This window comes from Felis catus, chromosome C2 (assembly GCF_018350175.1).
Source record: "Felis catus isolate Fca126 chromosome C2, F.catus_Fca126_mat1.0, whole genome shotgun sequence".
Lineage (NCBI taxonomy): Eukaryota > Metazoa > Chordata > Mammalia > Carnivora > Felidae > Felis > Felis catus.
This window is the reverse complement of record NC_058376.1, coordinates 59,454,631-59,473,320: the sequence shown is the minus strand read 5'-3', so window position 1 is coordinate 59,473,320 and position 18,690 is coordinate 59,454,631. Positions and strand designations below refer to the sequence as shown.

The 18,690-nt window shown below is 44.0% G+C and overlaps 1 protein-coding gene and 1 long non-coding RNA gene across 5 annotated transcripts in view; one reads left to right on the top strand and one right to left on the bottom strand.

Moving 5' to 3' along the window:
* The window catches only part of LOC109503444, a 28,652-nt gene extending 27,786 nt beyond the window's left edge, over positions 1–866 (top strand). Inside the window, exon 3 of the long non-coding RNA XR_002162416.3 lies at positions 731–866. This is a non-coding gene — a long non-coding RNA (uncharacterized LOC109503444). The remainder of the gene's footprint in view (positions 1–730) is intronic.
* GTPBP8 (GTP binding protein 8 (putative)) overlaps positions 1–18,690 on the bottom strand; it is a 149,373-nt gene that overhangs the window by 25,652 nt on the left and 105,031 nt on the right. For 3 of the 4 annotated variants that reach the window (XR_006585061.1, XR_006585062.1, XR_006585063.1), the window contains exons 6-7: positions 13,809–13,896; positions 8,134–8,197 (exon numbers count right to left, since the gene is read on the bottom strand). The gene's annotated coding sequence lies outside the window, so the exon portion shown is untranslated. Of the gene's footprint in view, positions 1–963; positions 1,078–8,133; positions 8,198–13,808; positions 13,897–18,690 lie in introns of those variants that run through there. The other variant, XR_006585064.1, reaches the window with a different exon arrangement.

Genomic DNA, 18,690 nt, shown 5'->3' with positions numbered 1-18,690 from the left:
CTTTAATGGACGATCAGAGGGACTCCCATCAGACAGGAAGCTTTCGAAGGGGAGGAGTAATGGCCTGTTTTAAAAGAAATCTCAGGGTCTCACAGCAAAGAGCACAGTACTTTTTACGCTAGGTGCTCAATTAAGGTTTGCCAAATGAAAGAAGAAAGAATTGAATGTATGAGAAATAGTATATTTAAATTCTTGCAACAGGAGTCCTCTTCTTACCCACAGTTATCTGTGCATTTTGGTACTTGAGGGCCCTCATGTACACACCTCCTACATAAATACACAGTTCGAGGGCTCCCTTGGGCGATATCCTCAGATGCATGAGTCTGTGAGTGTGGCCTGCACATCAGCATGCCCAGGCAGAAGGAAAAACAAGCAGACACTCCCCACTGGGGAAGTCATTTGCAGCTCCTCCCATTATTACTGGCTGAATCTTCTTATTTAAAACAAACAAAGAGCTAGAAGCAGCAATTCAAGTGGCTGGCTATTAGCAAGTTCAGTTATCAAAACACAGACCTAGTATTTAAACATATAAAATAATCAAGCCCCAAAGTCCAGTTCTGACCTTTAGCATCTCTGCAGCCAGAGCCTCCCCTAGCATCTCCCTTTTGGACCGTTAGGGGTCGTGTATTCTTACCACATGGAGGCTATTTTTAGATTTCACTTGACTGAGAGGACTTGCATTAATCTCAAAGAGACTTTTCTCTCCTTCCCTTTTCTTCTTATCCCACAGGACATGGACCGTCCGCATAGCAAACCAGCTACCATTTTGCACTCAGTCTGTGGCTGGTCTTTGGGCTGCAGAGAGGGCAGTCCTGAAGTCCAGATCCCAGGGACAAGAGGGCTACTGCAGAGCTGGCGAAAATGACCAAAGGAGGAAATCAGAACACGGTCCAGGTCACAGTGGGGAGATGTGGCTCATTTCTTGTCTCTGTAGTCTGCTGAGTGGTCCCATAATCCGGGCTACTCACATGCTGGCCTATGCAGACACAAGCCAAAGGATGGAAGTGTAGTTAACTCCCTTCATCTGTGATGCTTGTGAATCATCACTGTGGTCATCATCATGGACACCAGTCCTCACTGTCCAAGCACATGGAAAGGGGTGGAAAACAGAAGAGAATTCATGGTGACCACAGGCTACAGCCTGGCAGTGTTTTGTTTGGGTTTTTAAAATAAATCAGATCTATCAGCATATTTGTTGTCTTTTATTTCTTTCTCTTAAAAAAATGGAGTGCATTACAATACTGGTTGCATAAATATTCTTATTATTTGATTAGGTAATGCCTACTTTATACGTTTAGATAAAGAAAGAGACAGTTTAATTAACAGCATTTGGGGGGTGCCTGGGTGGCTCAGTCAGTTAAACATCCGACTGTGGCTCAGGTCATGATCTCATGGTTCATGGGTTCAAGCCCTGTGTCAGGGTCTGTGCTGACAGCTCGGAGGCTGAAGCCTACTTCAGATTCTGTGTCTCCTTCTCTCTCTGCCCTTCCCCCACTCATTCTCTCTCTCTCTCTCTCTCTCTCTCTAAGTAAATAAACATTAAAAAATTTTTTAAAGTATTTTGCACCGTGCCAAGCATATAGAAATAGTAAATAGATGGCAGCTATTATTATCAACTCCTGAATTCTTATAACCAAAGACTTTTGTTATATCAGAAATGCCCACTGAATTCATTCTTGGTCTTCTAAAATGTAGCGCTAGATACTGTTTAGTATGATATTAACTCCATAATGAAAAAGAAAGAAAAAAGACCTGAAGGAAATATACTAAAGGACTTAATATGATTGACTCTGGGTGGCAGAATTATGGATGATTTTTCCTGCTTTTTTATACTTTGCATTACTTTCCAAACTTTCTACAATGAACATTTACTATTTCGATGACCTGGGGCTGTACTACATTTTAGAAATAAGATTATTAGATGTTCAGTATGTAAAGGTTGTTTTCAACCAAATTTATTTCTCAGAGGCTTTGCCACTTTCCACCTGCATGACCCTGGGTACATTACTTCATTAACCCTTTGGATCTTAGTCTCCTCCTAAACAGTTGGTGAAAAGAAGCCCTTCCTTCAAAAGTCTGTCTAAAGATCAGGCAAGAAAACATAGGGCAGTCACCTCACACACAGCCTGATGACCTACGGGTCCCTAATAGTAGGGCATCAAGACCTGTGAAGCAGTACCTCCCCTCCATAGAGTCAAACAACATTAGGGTCCTATTTGGATCAGTATTGAAAATGGAATAAGTCCACTTACTTACTGCCACCGTCACAGTCTGCCCTCTGCATGATTTCTGGCTGTTCTCCAGCTATGCCTGAGAACGGCCTAACCCAAATTTCAGAAGAGTAATGCAGTCCTAAGGGTAATTGCATGAGTGTAAATAATGGAACGATGTGGTAACACACAGGCACATGTGCTTTGGATTTGAAAAGACCAGAGTTTAAATTTTACTAATTACTAACTGTGTGATCTCGGGCGAGGGACTTAAGTTTTTGGAGTCTTGATTCTAAATAACATCCATTGAACCCTTATTACATACCAAACAGTGGGCTAAGCATTTTACATATATCATCTCATCTAATTAACCCACCAACCGTGTGACATGTAACTATCATTCCCATTTTACAGATGAACAAGTGGTAAAGTAAGTTGCCTGAGGTCAGATAGCTGATTATTGCTAGAGTTCAAACATTTTAATTTTATTTATTTATTTGGGGGGAGGGGGAAGGGGACAGAGAGAGGAGAGAGAGAATCCGAAGCAGGCTCCATGCTGTCAGCACAGAGCCTGATATGGGGTTCGAACCCACGAACTGCGAGACCATGACTTGAGCTGAAATGAAGACCCAGACGCTTAACCAACTGAGCCACCCAGTAGCTGCACGAGAGTTAAAATTTTAATCCAGGCAGTCTGATACCAGAGCCTATGCTCTTACCCACTCTGCTGTAAAGTCTCCCATGCATTAAATGGGCATGCAAATATGAGCTGATGGGCTAATCACAACGATTAAATGGAATATTACATGTGAGGTGTCTGGGCATAGTAGGCATTCAATCAAGGTCTGGGATTAGAGAAGGCATCCTAATCCTAAAAGGTATTTAGGAGTGCATGTAGAGGAATTTCATACATAGCATGTATCATACCACTGGCTTCTCTTGTGTGCATCATTGTTGCTACTCACGCATATCTCTCTCCTACATTCTTTTTCTTGACAGGTAGTAGAGCATCTCAAGGAAAGGTAACTTTAAAGTATCCTTCAGATTTGCTACATGATTTCTCTCAGACATTGCAGTGATGATTTACTTATTATTCCAATCCTAACACCAAAAATAATGGTGACCACTTATTGAATACTAAAGGATTTACATGATTTATCTTAGTGTATCCCAACAATAAAATTCTGAGTCTTTTTTACAGGTGAGGAAACTGTGAATTAGAAAAGTTAAGAAACTTGCCTGAGTTGACATGGATAGTAAATGGCGAACCCAGGACTCAAATCCCAATTTGCCTGGTTTTGAAACATCTTTATCTAATGGTCTCATGACTGTAGCCCCACCGCCACCTTTATCTCCATGTTTTTGGGATGTCTATCTATATGGCTGGAGAATGGCATGAAGTGTAACCCTGGGATCAGACTATTCTGGAAACTTAGCAGTAGTTGCGATTTTCCTATTTTTCTTTGAGGCTGAGGAAACAGAATTTGCTATAGTGAGGCTGAAATTGCCCAGTGGCCTAGCATCTTAGGGCTTGGATAAGCATCGATCAAATCCACTACTCACTATTCCGGTGGTCACTAGTGCTATTTGACAAATATTCCATTTTCCTCAGGGTTGAATCTCCTGGCTCCTTTGGAATTGGATGGAGCTTTGTAACTAGGTGCAGCCTTTAAATTTTGTGTGGAAGTGACATATGACACTTCCAGGCTAGAGCATGGAGCCTGTTTTTGAGATTTTCCAGAGCCTTCTTTCCCTTTTGGTATAATAACCAGCAACATTCAAGATGGTAGCTGCTCCATCAGTTGTGCCTCTAAGTAAATACAAAAAAGCAAAGGACCCTGCCAATTTATGATGAGTGTATTTCTTGAGTGGAAAATAAATCTTTCTTGTTTTAAGCCACTAAGCCACTAAGATTTAAGAGTTGTTTGTTACTACAGCAGAACCTAGTTTATCCTGACTGATACAGCCATGTAGCAAATTATGGATCATACAAAGCAGTGCCTGGCTGTCAGTGTCGTAGCTGCTAACACACTCTGCCATGACTAACACCAGTGTGAGGAGAGAAAGAAAGTGGGGGTGAGGGGCGCCTGGGTGGCTCAGTCGGTTCAGAGTCCAACTCTTAGTTTTGTCTCAGGTCATGATCTCATGGTGTGTGAGTTTGAGCCCCGCATTGGGTTCCATCCTGACAGCTGGAGCCTGCTTGGGATTCTCTCTCTCCCTCTCTCTCTGCCCCTCCCGCACTCACTCTCTCTGTCTCTCTCTCAAAAATAAATAAATAAATAAAACTTAAAAAAAGAAAGGGGGGGTGAAGGTTAGAAAAACAGGAGGGGGGAACACACACACACACACACACACACACACACACACACACACAGAGAGAATGAGAGAGAGAGGAGAGAAAGAGCATTTTAATTCTGGCAGAACCTCTAGGAAGCTATATTTTTTACTTTGAAGAAACATCCTCAAGGAACCATGAGGGTTGAGACTGTGTCTTGTGCACTATTTCCAGGGCTCAGTAAGATGGCTAATACCAAATATTTGTCAAATGCATAATATGTTGGATTATCATTTTATAAACAATAGAGTAGGTAGGGATGACTGCTAATGGAGCACTTCACTTGGTTTTGGAATTTTCTTTAGCTAAAACGAATGCAACTCTCCTGGCTAGCATTTTAAACCAGGCTAGTTTACTTGCTTTTTCTCACTCACTAGTCCAAGGTCTCTAACCAAAGTCCTGTAGGACGGGGGTAGATGTATTTTTAAAAATTAGCAATATCCTTGTGCTTTAAAAAAGAGTGTCGAAGCTCATTCATATTCAAATAAAAGGTTTCATTCCTTAGCCTCTTTAAAATGAAGAAATAAATCAGTCCAAACTTCAACTTGATCTAAAGATCCCTGTTCCTTTCATGGAGGGGGCCCTGCTGTGTGTGGGGTGGTGGGTGGGAATGACTCAGCCTGTAAAGCAGTGGCCACAGCCCTCAGACGGGCCAACAGCCAGACTCCACAAGCCAAGAGGAAAGAGTGGGAGGGCGAGGAGAAGGAAGAAGAAGGGGAGCAGTGCTGCTGGCACTGAAAAACATCCTTGTGCTGGCTGGAAGAACTGCAAGGTTGAATGCGTCTCCAGGTAATTCCAAAGGTTCCTTCTCCTTCTTGCCAGTCATTATCCCATAACTTATTCCAGGAGCCACTTGCCAGTAAGCCAGTGTTCTGCCATCATTATTAGACTGTGAGTTCCTGAGTGCATGCACTGTGTCTCACGCATCCTTTACTCATCCTATGCCCATACTGCCTGCCTGGCACGTTGGAGGCTACCAGCAGGTGTTTGCTGAGCAAGTGATTCTTCAGGACCTGGGACTGTTCTGAAAGCTACAACTAATAGCTTGACTCAGAGAGAGGAGACGTGCTGCCTCTGCCCTATTCTGGGGCATGGGTTGCTAACTTTTCAGTTTGTATGAGCATTCATTGGCAGCTGCTGCTTTTATCTCTTGCTTGCTTCCTCTGCTGTTCACGAAGTTGCTGTTAGGGGACTCAGCCAAATATCATTCCAGCTCTCTATGTGCAGTGTGGGAAGGATGTCTAGAGCTGGCTTCACTGAAGAGCTGAAGGCTGCTCCTGAATTCAGAGGAGGGATAATAAACAGGATACGCCAATTCATTGTCTATCCCTGCCACCTATAAGCTATGATTTGGGGACAGTTTGCTCCTACCAACCAATCACAGGCTTAGGAGACACAGTAGGGCCTAGAGGCCCCAATGAGATGTATTCTAAGACTTTGGAAATACAGTTCACTATAAGAGTTAAATTACCAAAATCCATACACAGTGGATGTGATTAGCCACCTGTGGAAGTATGCCAGGAAATCATTTTAAATGTGTGAGTCAAAGGCTTGGGAATGAATACATAATGTCCAGTGAAGATGAACTAGGAGAAATCTCAGGGAAGCAGGAGGGACAGTGCAGAGAACCCAACCAGTGGAAGCACACTGTTTGAAGAATGCTTCTGAATATGTCTGTCTGGCAGTAGGGTGGATGGAGGAAGCTATCCGCTATAAGAGTAAAGAAAAGGGGGGTTTGCAAAGGCAAACACTGGTACAGCCACTCAGGTACTCTCCCGGACAGAAGTTATCTGGGACCCTGAATGATGAGAGAGCACCAAAGCTTTTTCACCAGAGAGGAATTTCTGAAACTCCACTCCCTCCCTCCATTCTGAGTGTCCTGAGCAGGCCAAAGTGAACCGCCAACACTCTTATCTTACTTCCTGGCAAGACTATACTTTTCTCCAGTGCTCTCAAAGTTTTTTAATTGGCCAAAGGCACTACGGCTCATTTACTCCATCTTCTATTGTAAGAAGATCCCTCCTCCACACAGACATTTTAATCCTTTCAAGGATTCACAAGGCAGGTCCTCATAGCCCACTGTGAGCCTTAGACCACCCTCTGAAGAATGCCATCCCAGATGCAGGCCAAGCTCTAGAGGAATTTTTCAGCAGAAGGATGCCATCCCTTTCTTGGCAATCTCTTCAACTCTGCCCCCCTATATACTGTGCCCACTGTATGCCAGTGGTGCAAAACACCTCCAGCCCCTTCTCATGAAAGATGCCACCAAGGCAGGAAGTAACTTTGGAAACGGGGGGGGGGGGGGGGGATCAGCTTGAGGGATTGGCCGGTCTGCAGAGGCTGCGTTTTCACTTGGGAAAAGCATTGAGCAGGAAGGCCAGACGTGTGTTGAAGAAGGGGCCTGGAGGTTTCTGGATAATTGCACACACACCACTGAGAGTGGAAGGGGAACTATTAGGAAACAACAGGGCTGCCAGAAGGTCTTTCTCCACAAAAAAACCTTCAGAATACTTTACAACTGCAGCAGCTTCCTCTGCTTTGCTCACAACCAAGAGCTCTGGCCCCCTCTGTGATGTGGAGAATGGAGGTCTTAAGATGCCAGACTCAATTCATGATCAGACCCTTCATGAGGAGTTTGAGAGGACTGCTGTGTGAAGGCTCTTTGACCCCCAAAGTTCTCTGTTCTGGAGACAATACCTGATATTATCCAATTATCAGGAAGTCACATCTGGACTAGAAAATCAGGACCTTGAGCTGGAAAATAATGATGAAGGCAGGGAAATGGGTTTGGTCCCAAGTCAGGGACACTGCTTAGGGGAAATATCAAAGGGTAGAGCTATACAAGAACATCCTGATGTAATGACAAGGGCCCCCTAATTCATAGGTAAGAACAAATCACTAGCAGGGAGAGACGCACAGAGCAGAAAAGTAGCTGAACCCAAGAGAAAGATACACCTTTTCCATAGTTTTTCCTACCCTGTTGTGGCCACAGCTATCATATTTTAAAGAAGAAACCATGCCCATCATCCACTGGTCATGGCCACTCAAGAGTGATTTTTAACCCCACGTCTCTTACCCTTTCCTTATGGAGAATAACTGAACATAATAAATTGTATTCTTTGCTTGCAAACTTCTTCCGTTCATTTTAATGTTAGACTTTTCAGCCAAAAATATTTGCCCTAAAGCTATTTAGTAAACGTCTTTGTTGAAGACCCACAAAACACTGCTGACAGTGTCAGCAAGCTTTCAAAGACAATGCCCATTCACTACTAATACATACTCATGTATGCAAACTTCCTCAGACTTGCCTTCAGAAAGATGCAATTTATGATAGTACAGGGCAGCAGAAGGTCCAAAAACAAACAAGCATGTGCATACAAAACAAAACAAAAACAAGTAATTAATTAATTCTGTGAGTCATCCTAATCAGATGATCTCCCAGATACTTTCAGCGTCCGACAATGCTGAGTGTGGCATTGAGACTAGTGTGGAGGGGAGTAGCATCACACCTCTACTTCCAGGGGAGTTACTGGTTGCTGCGTGTGTGGTATCCTGACTGCCCGTCCTCATTCTGGCACTGGCACTTACCTTCCGAAGGGCAAGGACAGTCTGCTCATTTGTACCGCCGTCAGCTCAGGGACAATGATCATGCCTGTTGATGAAGGTGGCCCAGGTGATTACAGCAGCATACCATAGACATAATAGCAGCCATAAGAAACACAACCTCAGTTTTCCCACTTATAAAATGGGGCTGTGCATAATCTCAACCTACTTTACTAGAAGGATGACAGAATATTAAAAAAAAAAAAAAAGCCCAGCTAGATACTCTATGGAAAGGTATGGTACAAAGCATCACAACTGCTATAATATGGTAGAAGCTTAACTCCAGGACCCTAAAAGGTTTCACACGGAAGTCCATGCAAGAGTTTCATTTAAACCTCATCCAAGTGTTCCTTGATTATTATGTGTAAACAGGATCTTAATTTTTTTTTTAATTTAAACTCTTAGCATTCCTAGAGCATGGTCTAAAATGTAGTATTAAAATGAGGATCTTGTTCAATCATAGCAGCTATCACCTAATTCCTCAGGTGTTTTGCTTCTTTGTTCTCCCCTTCCTTCTGGAACCCTGTAACCCCTCAGTCTATTTGGGGTGTGTGTGTGTGTGTGTGTGTGTGTGTGTGTGTGTAGGCCTGCGTGCCTTGCTGGAGCCAGGGGGCTCAGGTATCAGGAAGATTGCAGAAGCTATGTCTCGATTGCCAAGTAAAGCTTTGATTTCTTTTGTTCCTACTGCTGGAGCCTCCTTGGCTGATTAAGTCGGAGGCTTCTCCCAGGTTTTGTTGGCCCATGAATGGAGCCTCTTCAGTGCTCACTGGAGTGCAATATCATTGATACTTCCTCTCCCAGCCTGGCTGAGCTGATGGATTAATCCTGCTGTGTACTTGGAGGGCTCACTGGCAGAAATGCAAGGTAAGGTGGAAAAAGAGGGCTGGGATTGGAAGGGACCACAGAGACCTTCTTCCTAGCATCAAACCCCCTAATTGTGCTTAACTGAGGCCCAGTGTGGAGCAGTTAGGGCCTGGCCCAAGCCTAGCAGCAGCAGGTCAGGTGAGCCTTAACTTCCGGGGCCATCTACTCTTCCCACCACTTCTGAGAGGACTCTGCGGCTCTCGCTGTGGAACAGTAACCCCACATCTAGACACATCTTTCCCCAGCCTACAGCCAGGTGAAGGAACTGGTTACTAAGATCATGAATCTTTATTAGGAGAAAGAAAGGGGTTCAGAGTACTTCCTAGTAAGAGTCAGAAAGCTGCCTTGTTTGCTAGTGATTTACCTGTGATTTTTATTTTCCTGCCATCTCCCTCAGTCTCACACACATGCCCCAAACCCTTGGGCCTATACATCAACTATTCCCAGCCCAAGAAAAGACTCTGGCTCCTGACAAATCTCCTCATTAGAGACAACACTTCATAGCACTTATTACTTTCTGATATCATGTTACACATTTATTTGTTTGACTGTCTCCTGTGACTGTTTTGTTCAGTGATGTACCCCTCTCCAGCGCCAATAATGCTGTCTACATCATAGTAAGCACTCAAAAAAATCATTTTATAGTATGAATGAATGAATGAATCAATGAATCAATGAATCAATGAAAATTACATCCCCAGGCACCAGCACTGAAGAAGAAAAACAGATGGGGAGGGAAAGGACATGCATCTTCTTTCTTCTTGGCTTGTAGTCCCTCCCCACCCTTCCCATCCCCAACTCCAATCACTGTCTCCTGCCTCCCTCTCCTTCTCCTCCTCAAAATAATGTGGTTCCTCATCTTCACAACAGAATAAAAATGGATGATAGCCATTTAAAAGTAACACCTTTCAAGGTCGTTCAGAAAAACTCTAAGACTTAAGCCAAAAGGATGCATCCTTAGAGGTAGAATTACAGATATTGGCCAATAGGTGGGAAAGGGGTAAGAGGTAATGGACCTTCATGAGGCTCCTTATAACCCAGCATGCTCACAGTCTGCCATGCTTCTAGCCAGTGAAATGAAATTCCAGAAAATCTTTAACACTGAACATGGAATAGTAGCCAGAGTGCAGCCAAATCTCATCAGCAAATTCACTCTGTTGGAAAGAATCTGAGAAAAGTAGGGCATTTGTATGGTGACGTCTCTGCGTAAATTAGCAAAACTTTTAAAAATGTAATTTGGTAATACAGAGTGAGAACAAAAAATATTTAAACCATTTGATGCAGACACCTTACTTGTGAATTTATTTTAGGAACATAATCAAAAATAAGAGATGGGTGTCTGGGTAGCTCAGTCGGTTGAGCGTCTCACTTTGGCTTGGGTCATGATCTCACCGTCAGTGAGTTCGACCCCGCGCTGGGCTCTGTGCTGACAGCTCAGAGCTTGGAGCCTGCTCAGAGCTTGGAGCCTGCTTTGGATTCTACGTTTCCCTCTCTCTGCCCTTCACCTGCTCACACTCTGTCTTTCTGTCTCTCTTTCTCTAAAATAAATAAAACATTAAATTTTTTTTAAAAAAGAGAAAAGCTTTATGCACAAAATGTACATTGTCAAATTATTTCCAGTAGTTAAAATTTGGAAGCAAAACAAAAACAAAAACAAAAACCCTAAGTGATGAATAACAATGAGGAAGAAACCATAATGTAAATTACACCACAGTAACAGATCTGACTTAACACTGCATCTGAGCAATGTACTACTCATAAGAACTTGGGTATATTATGTAACATCTCCAAGGTCCAGTCTCCTTGTCTGTAAAATTCCTTCTTTGTATTAACAATACCTAATTCATGGAGCCCTGAGGATTAAATGAGATCATTGTTATCAATTACTTCTATTATTATTATTTCAATAGGTGGCATTGTATCTTCATGGAAAGAATCAGTGGACCTGAATCTCCCAACACTGTAGTTAAATAAATATTACAGGAAAACACACTGAGGCCCCAGGTCCCCTTACGAGTACACATCTTCTTATTAGTATGGGTTTGGGATTTGATTCCAAACAGGCAGGACTTGAAGGTATCTTTGCCCAGGGGTTGCCTCACATTTTTACCCCCAATTAACCAAAAATAACTTGGCTTTGGAGAATAGGGCAGATAATCCCTTTTCTTTCAACTGTTCTGCCTGGGTACATTCTGTGGAGGGATAACTGGGCAGAATGGAAAGGACAGAGGTGAAAGGGTCCAATTAATGAGATAGCTTCTTCTAAGGCTTTTCAGCTGAACTTGCATTTAACCATGGAGCCACTCACAAAGCTTTGACCTGCTCCCCTCCTCTCAACCCCCGACTTCGTTCTCAAATCTGATGTTATTGCTGGGTTGTGTAGATCTGGAACCCCTCAAAGAGCAGGGGATGCTTAATTGAGGAAGCCCTGAGAGCCATCATTAATGAGCACTCTGGTCTTGGACCTTGAAAAAAAAAAAAAAAACCAATGCATTGACTCAATTTGCACAGCTTTATCCTTTTTCCCACCCCTTCTTGCCCCTTTATTTACCTACCGCAGATTGGCTCCAAATCTGGGATTTTCCTCTTTTTAGCTGTTCATGGGATGGTAATTAGATCTTCTTGGCTCTTTGTCTATTTGTCTTATTGTTGAAGTGTGTGTGTGTGTGTGTGTGTGTGTGTGTGCGCACGCGCATGTGTGTGTGTGTGTGTGTGTGTGTGTGTGTGTGTGTTGGTGAATATGTGTACTGTGAAGTTCCTAGGGCTGCCCTGGTGGTTGTGAATTTACACCCAGGGACAAGTAGGGGTACACAGTTCTTGGATATAGCTTGTGTATCTGGAGTTTAAGTATCTGTTCACATTTGTATATCAGAGTATTAGGACATATTTGTATCAACATTTATGTCAGCCAAAGAGAACAGCCTGCCAAGAGAAGCATATGTTTCCTACTTAAGGATTTCTAGAATGATATAACTATCCAAATGAATGAGACAGGAGGCGATGCTATGCAAGGATCGCAATTATACACCCTAAGCTTTCCAGATTATTTAAGAAAGCCGGCAGGGCCACATGTGATTTTCATGGGCCCCAGGTACTTTTGCCTACATGTGCCCCTTCTTCCATATGAAATTATTACAAGTTACCCTTTATAACCCCGTTAGTATGCATTATGTTCATTTTTTCTTGTGGTTTTAAAATACATTAAAACATTTTCACAGATTTCACATTTCACAGGGTTGCGGGTTCCTGGCTCTGGGCCTGCCCTACCTAGGGGGTGTTGGCATGAGTCTGGGACATGGCTAAAGGAGGGACTGCAGCAAAGGGGACCCAAGGTCCTTCCCACAAAAGCTCCATTGCTGTCGCCTCCCATAAAAATATCTGAGGGGTGGGGCTCCTGGTGGCTCAGTCAGTTAAGCTTCTGACTCTTGGTTTCTGCTCAGGTCATGATCTCATGGTTTATGAGTTTGAGCCCTGTATAGGGCTCTGTGCTGATGGCATAGAGCCTGCTTGGTAGTCTCTCTCTCTCACTCTCTCTGCCCCTCCCCTGCTGGTACTCACACTGTCTCTCTCAAAATAAATAAATAAACTTAAAAAATATATCCAAGGGGTTAGGGATTTCTCATACAAAAGCTATGACTGACAATTTTCGTTACCAGCAGGAAGTAAGATATTGTAGTGGCTCTTGCATTCAGTCAGACTTGGAAGTGAATTCCAGTTCCACCACTTACTAGCTCTGTGAACTTGGGCAATCATTTATCCCCTCTGGGCCTCAGTGTCCCCATTTTAGTATATGGAAAATAATACTGCCCTCACAGCATTGTGAGCATTTAAGGAAGTGACGGAGGTAAGATGCCCCAGCCCGGAGCCTGGCACTCTGGGTAAGCAGGCACCACGTAACGGCTGTTGTAATTTCTCAGTTCTCTTGGGGGGAATTTAGTTACTTGGCTTCAAGTGAAATTAAATCATGGGGTGGACACGTATGCAGGTGAGTGATAGTCTGGTGTTCTTAGTGGGAAAACTCACTTGATGCTTGAGACATCCTGATACCCAATAAACAGTATCCCCAGGCTGGTTCGCAACTTTTCTGGCTGAACCTTGCACCATCCTTTAGCTCCAGAGAGCAAGCTTCTTGCTATAGCTCAAGACAACTGCTTTAGAGGCTCCAGCCTTCTCTGGGACCTTGAAAAATCACAGCCTACCATCAAGAGTCCATCTTTCACACTCTTCTTTCTCTCACTACTTCCCGCTCCCAGGGTAAGGCTTTCCACTCTAGCTCTACGCCCTCCCCAAATCTAAGTTTCTTGTTTCTCCCAATATTTCATGTTTCCAGTTCATCCCCGCATGTCTCCACATATCCTTTTCTTGCCTTTCTACTTCTCCTGTGCCAGCCAGGTGCTACACATGCCATGTCTCATTTAATCTTCCAGATAAAGCTGCAAGGTAGTCATGGTAATCTTCATTTTTACAGATGAGGAGACTGAACCTTAGAGCAGTTAGGCAACTCCCCCAAATCAGCCTGATGGGATTTGAATCTATAGCCTTCTGGTGCCAAAGGCCTAGTATGTTTCTTTTTTTTTCATGAATTAAGTCCACAATCTCTCATATGCAATTTTTTTGCATCTAAAAAAAAGAGCTCTAAACATCATAAATTGTTTTTTTCTTAAAACTCTTCTGGTTAAGAAAAAAAAAAAACCTGGGATGGACTGCTGTGAGGCTGGTTATAATATTCATTTATGTCAGTTGGTGTGATCAACAACAATAGCACTGCTTTTTCTGCTAACCATGTTATTACTTACCGTTTAAAGGAGAAGCAGTAAGCCCCAGACCAGAGTATTCCCCTACCAGCCTGAGTGGCGCAGGGCCCCTTGTGTCCCAGCAATGACCCTGTGGAGTAAGTGAAGACAAGAGTGTTGGAACTCTGAACCATAATCCTGCAGCTAAGCCAAAGCAATATTCCATGTGGGCTGATACTAGATTTCCCATCCAGGTCCCAGCAGAGCTGAGGCAAATGGCTAAGCAGCTCTTCCCAATAAGCAAACTTGGGCCATAGCATAGCAAAATAAATCTCCCAACTTGGCTATCCAGGGGAGAAGATTGAATCCTGCTGCTTGCAAAGGGGCCCATGGGACAGCTCATGCAAAAGGCAAGGGCAAAACAGCCAGTTGAGTGTCCTTTGTTTAGGAGAACAAGATGTTCAAATTACATGAGACGGCACATGCATGAACGCCTAGTTGAGCAGCCCTCAGTAAACAATTCCTACCTTGCCCTTTAAAGCACAGGGATACATGGGTATACTGGGTGTTCAAAGTGGAGCTGTTTGGGCAAAAGAGGACGCACAGAAGAGATACCAGCTCTGAGGACCTGAGCGTAGGACCTGAGATACTTGGTCCCCGGAACTTCCCTCTGCAGTAAGTGGTGTCCTTCATCTCTTGATAAGCGGGAGCTGGAACTCAGCCAAAAATATAGTTTCTCCAAGGTCTCTGAGATTGGGAAACCTGACATGGATGTGACATGGGAAGAAGCGGATAGGTGTCAATGTGGAGACTGCTGGTGGAAACCTACTGCCAAACTGTCATCTGTGAGGCCCAAGAAGGGCTGGTCTTCCTTAGGGAGCTGTCAGAAGTGAATCCCTGTGAGGCTGCTATAGACGGACATGGACTAATGACCCTTTCAGACAGTGGCTGTAAGCCAGCACGTCTGCAGAAGCTCATCCAGTGGAGAGAAAAATAAGTGGGGAGTGAGCATTTAGCCATAAAAGCTCTCAGAGCAACTCCCAACTTCATCTCGCACTTCTCCAGCCTTATTCAAGAAATGGCTGAGGAGAGACCTTTGGCTTCTCCCTGTTGGAGTGATGTCATTTCTGTGAATTGACTTCACCTTGATGAAGATGAAGATATATCCCTCATCAGAACAGGGAAGGTAACAGTTTTCAGGCTGGAACAGAACTTAACCTATCACACTCTTGGGCTTTGCAAAAGTATACTGAGTACCGTATCTCTTATTTCTGGGCATTGTCTCATGTGAGGGTGGGAGGAGACTGGGAGAGGTGGTTCGTATGAAAGAAGACAACATTGAGTGTGGTTCCTTGGTTATTCATTAGGTTCTCTGGTCACTGAGATGAAAAGGTACAAAGAATAGCCCATTTCCAGCATCTTGGCATTTAGATGCCATCAGGGGCAATTGCTAATGATAAGTATTCACAGTTGGAGAATTATAGCTTTGGAAAGAGCCCTGGACATCATCAAATACTACTCACATTAAGGAACAAGAACACAGATGCCAAGAGAGGCTAAGGAACATTCTTAAATGATGGAAGAAATACAGATTAAGAATTCACATGGTTCACCTATGGTGTCTTGGCATGGTCCAGGCATTGGTGCCACTAACTACATCTATGCCCTGTTGATAAAAGGGAAGAGAATCCACACATACAAACTTCTCTTTTCTCATATGTAAAATGAGGAAGCTGGATAATGCCAAGTGTTGGCAGAGACGTGGGCACGGAATACCTTCATACGCTGCTGGGGGAATGTGGACAATGCAGCCATTTTGGAGAGCAATCTAGAACTACTGAGTCAAATTAACATTTAGAAACTTAGGAGCCAGCAATTTTACTCCTAGAGGTATTGTCCCATGTGAAACACTTACAATATTCCATAGGGGACATACACAGGAAGTTTATTCCAGTGCTGTCTGTGGTGTCAGGGAGTCGGGGCCAACCTGGCAGTCTTTGGGGGAGCATTGATAAAGTATGACAGAGGCCCACACTGGAGTGCCAGGCTGCAACTAGAAGTGTCGGTTGACAGGAGTACATGACAAAATGCATGCTCTTAAACTGACACCCTGGGAGGGGGAGGGGAGGGAGGAAATAGGATGCGATATATACCACGTCTCTCTCAAATCTAACTACCATTTATTGTACTTTGCACCAATATTTTATGCTTTGACTAAGAGAGTACAATCTCTGCCAATTAAGCTGTGAGAGACCATTGATTGCAAGGTGCATCCTGATGTCAGAGATTAAAATGTGGAAAAACATGTTGTTTTAGAATCCATTTATGTAAATAAAAACACGTGCACAGGTTAATCTCTTTTGCGAAAATATCTTTTTTTAAGTTTTATTTATTTTGAGAGAGGAGACAGAGGCAGGGAGAGAGCAAGTGAGGGAAGAACAGAAAGAGAGAGAGAGAGAGAGACAGAGAGACAGAATCCTAAGCAGGCTCCCCACTGTCAACGCAGAACAAGATATGAGGCTTGAACCCATGAACCGTGAGATCATGACCTGAGCCTAAACTAAGAGTTGGACCCAGGCACCCCTGCTAAAATATCTTCAAAAACGTATTGAACATGTTGCCTACGGGCTGTGGCAGTGACATACGAGCAGCTCTGGGGATAGAGGGAATCAACAAATGAACGGGGGAGCTTTGCACAGACTAAAGATGATAAAGTGGTTAACTCAGAGCAGCTGTGGATAACAAAGTGTGAACGTGTGTACTAACATCAGCTTCAGGGGGTTGTGGTGAGAATCCCTGATAGGCACAGGCACAGGCACAGGGCACAGCCTGTCACACGAGCACAGGGCTCACGAGTCATTTCCACTCGCCCTTCATCTTTGTGTTTAAAGATGCTGCCCAGGATAGGAGTTGAAGGGAAAGGTTCAATGTCCTGAGTGTCATTTACTTCCTTAAAGTCCAAGGACGGTAAGCTTGGGTTTGCTCCAGGACACTGTCAATAAATGTGGAAAACAGCAAGCCGTCTCGCTGCTGTAATACTGGAAGTCTATTTGATTATTTGTTTATAAAGAGATATAAATGATAAGGGCAATGATGATAAAGAATAAAAACCAGTGTTTCAGCAATGCTTAATTTCCAGAAATTCTTTGGATGGTTTCCCAATTTCTCTGGAAGAACAGTACAGAATCAAAGCAATAAGCAAATAATATACAAAGCCTCTGCTGGGGGCTGCCGGGAAACGGGTTAACTTCCCAGAAAGTCTCACACACTCGTGTATTAGGAACATGCTCAACCTGAAACATGAAGCATTTTCTAGAAGGAGCATTAAGGAAAGGAAGTACAATGCTTAAGATGCCCTGGGAAGTAAGAGAGAGGCCTAGGGAGGCTCAATGAAAACGATACAAACTGTGGCTGCCAGAAATGTCTTCCCCTGAGATTCCGAAGAGGAGAATAAATTCTCTGAGTGAATCCATTAGATCACTTATGAATATGCTGAAGAAGTATCTCCCCCCGCCCCACAAATGAGGAAACGCTCCTAGATTTGAGGTAAAAAAAAAAAAATGTATCTTGGTCTTTAAAAATTAGACAGTGGCTGGGGCGCCTGGGTGGCGCAGTCGGTTAAGCGTCCGACTTCAGCCAGGTCACGATCTCGCGGTCCGTGAGTTCGAGCCCCGCGTCAGGCTCTGGGCTGATGGCTCAGAGCCTGGAGCCTGTTTCCGATTCTGTGTCTCCCTCTCTCTCTGCCCCTCCCCCGTTCATGCTCTGTCTCTCTCTGTCCCAAAAATAAATAAAAAACGTTGAAAAAAATTAGACAGTGGCAAAGTAAACATTTTAGTAAAACTGGACAAGGGGAGCCACGCGGCAAGCTTGCTGAGACTGGAGACGGTCTCTGCGACCCTGCTGGCCACAGTGAGAAGGGCCATTTTCTCACAGCAAAGGGCACTGCTCCAGATTTTGCGCTAATGGAGGTTGAACAATAAAGGTTTGCCACTCGCGGTGGTAAACATTAAGAGATAGGAGGGGAGGGTGGCTGGGAGCTGGGTGTCTGCCCCCTCACAAGAGGACAGGGACTGGAGAAAGAAGCTATAGAATCTCCAGGTTTCTGGGTGTCTTCTTTCTTCCCCTTCCTTTCCCTATCTCTTCAATTTTAGCTCTTCCTACCCTTTGTCGCAGAGGCTCCACTGCACAGTGTCCATCTTTACCTTAGGGAGCAAAGCCTTCAGGGTTACAGCCTGCAGGGTTACTGTGTAAGGAGACTCTAGAGTCCCTCTGAGTTCATGTGTGTGTGTGTGTGTGTGTGTGTGTGTGTGTGTGTGTGTGTGTTTAATGCTTATTTATTTTTGAAGGAGAGTGTGTGAGCAGGAGAGGGCAGAGAGGGAGACACAGAATCTGAAGCAGGCTCCAGACTCTGAGCTGTCAGCACAGAGCCCGACGCAGGGTTCAAACTCACAACTGTCAGATCACGACCTGAGCCAAGATCATGACCTGTGTCAAAATCCGACGCTTAACCGACTGAGCCACCCAGGTGTCCCGGTTCATGTGTTTTTTGATTTAATATCTTGCGCACAGTAGATAACAATCTTTCTCCCCATCTCCTATATTTACAAAGTCTTGTTGGAAAAGTCAGGAAAAACTGTTTCCCTTAAATTTCTAGACCAAAGACATTGGGTGCAAGTTAACAACCAGGATTTAAATCCAAATAATGACCATTTCTTCGGTTTTGCATTGTTTCCCCCAACTCTGAGGCCAGGAATAGCTGGTCCTAAGTGGGCAGTCCAGCCAGCGGCAGCTCTGCTTTTCAGGGAGAATATTCAGGGGGGGCTGAAAGGAGGGGCAAATCCAAGTAATTCAGGACTTACTCATTCACCCTCAATTTTCTAGACTTGGAGAATTTTGACGCTGGGAAGGGTCTCATGCATCATCTGGTCTCCAGCTCCCAAATTGT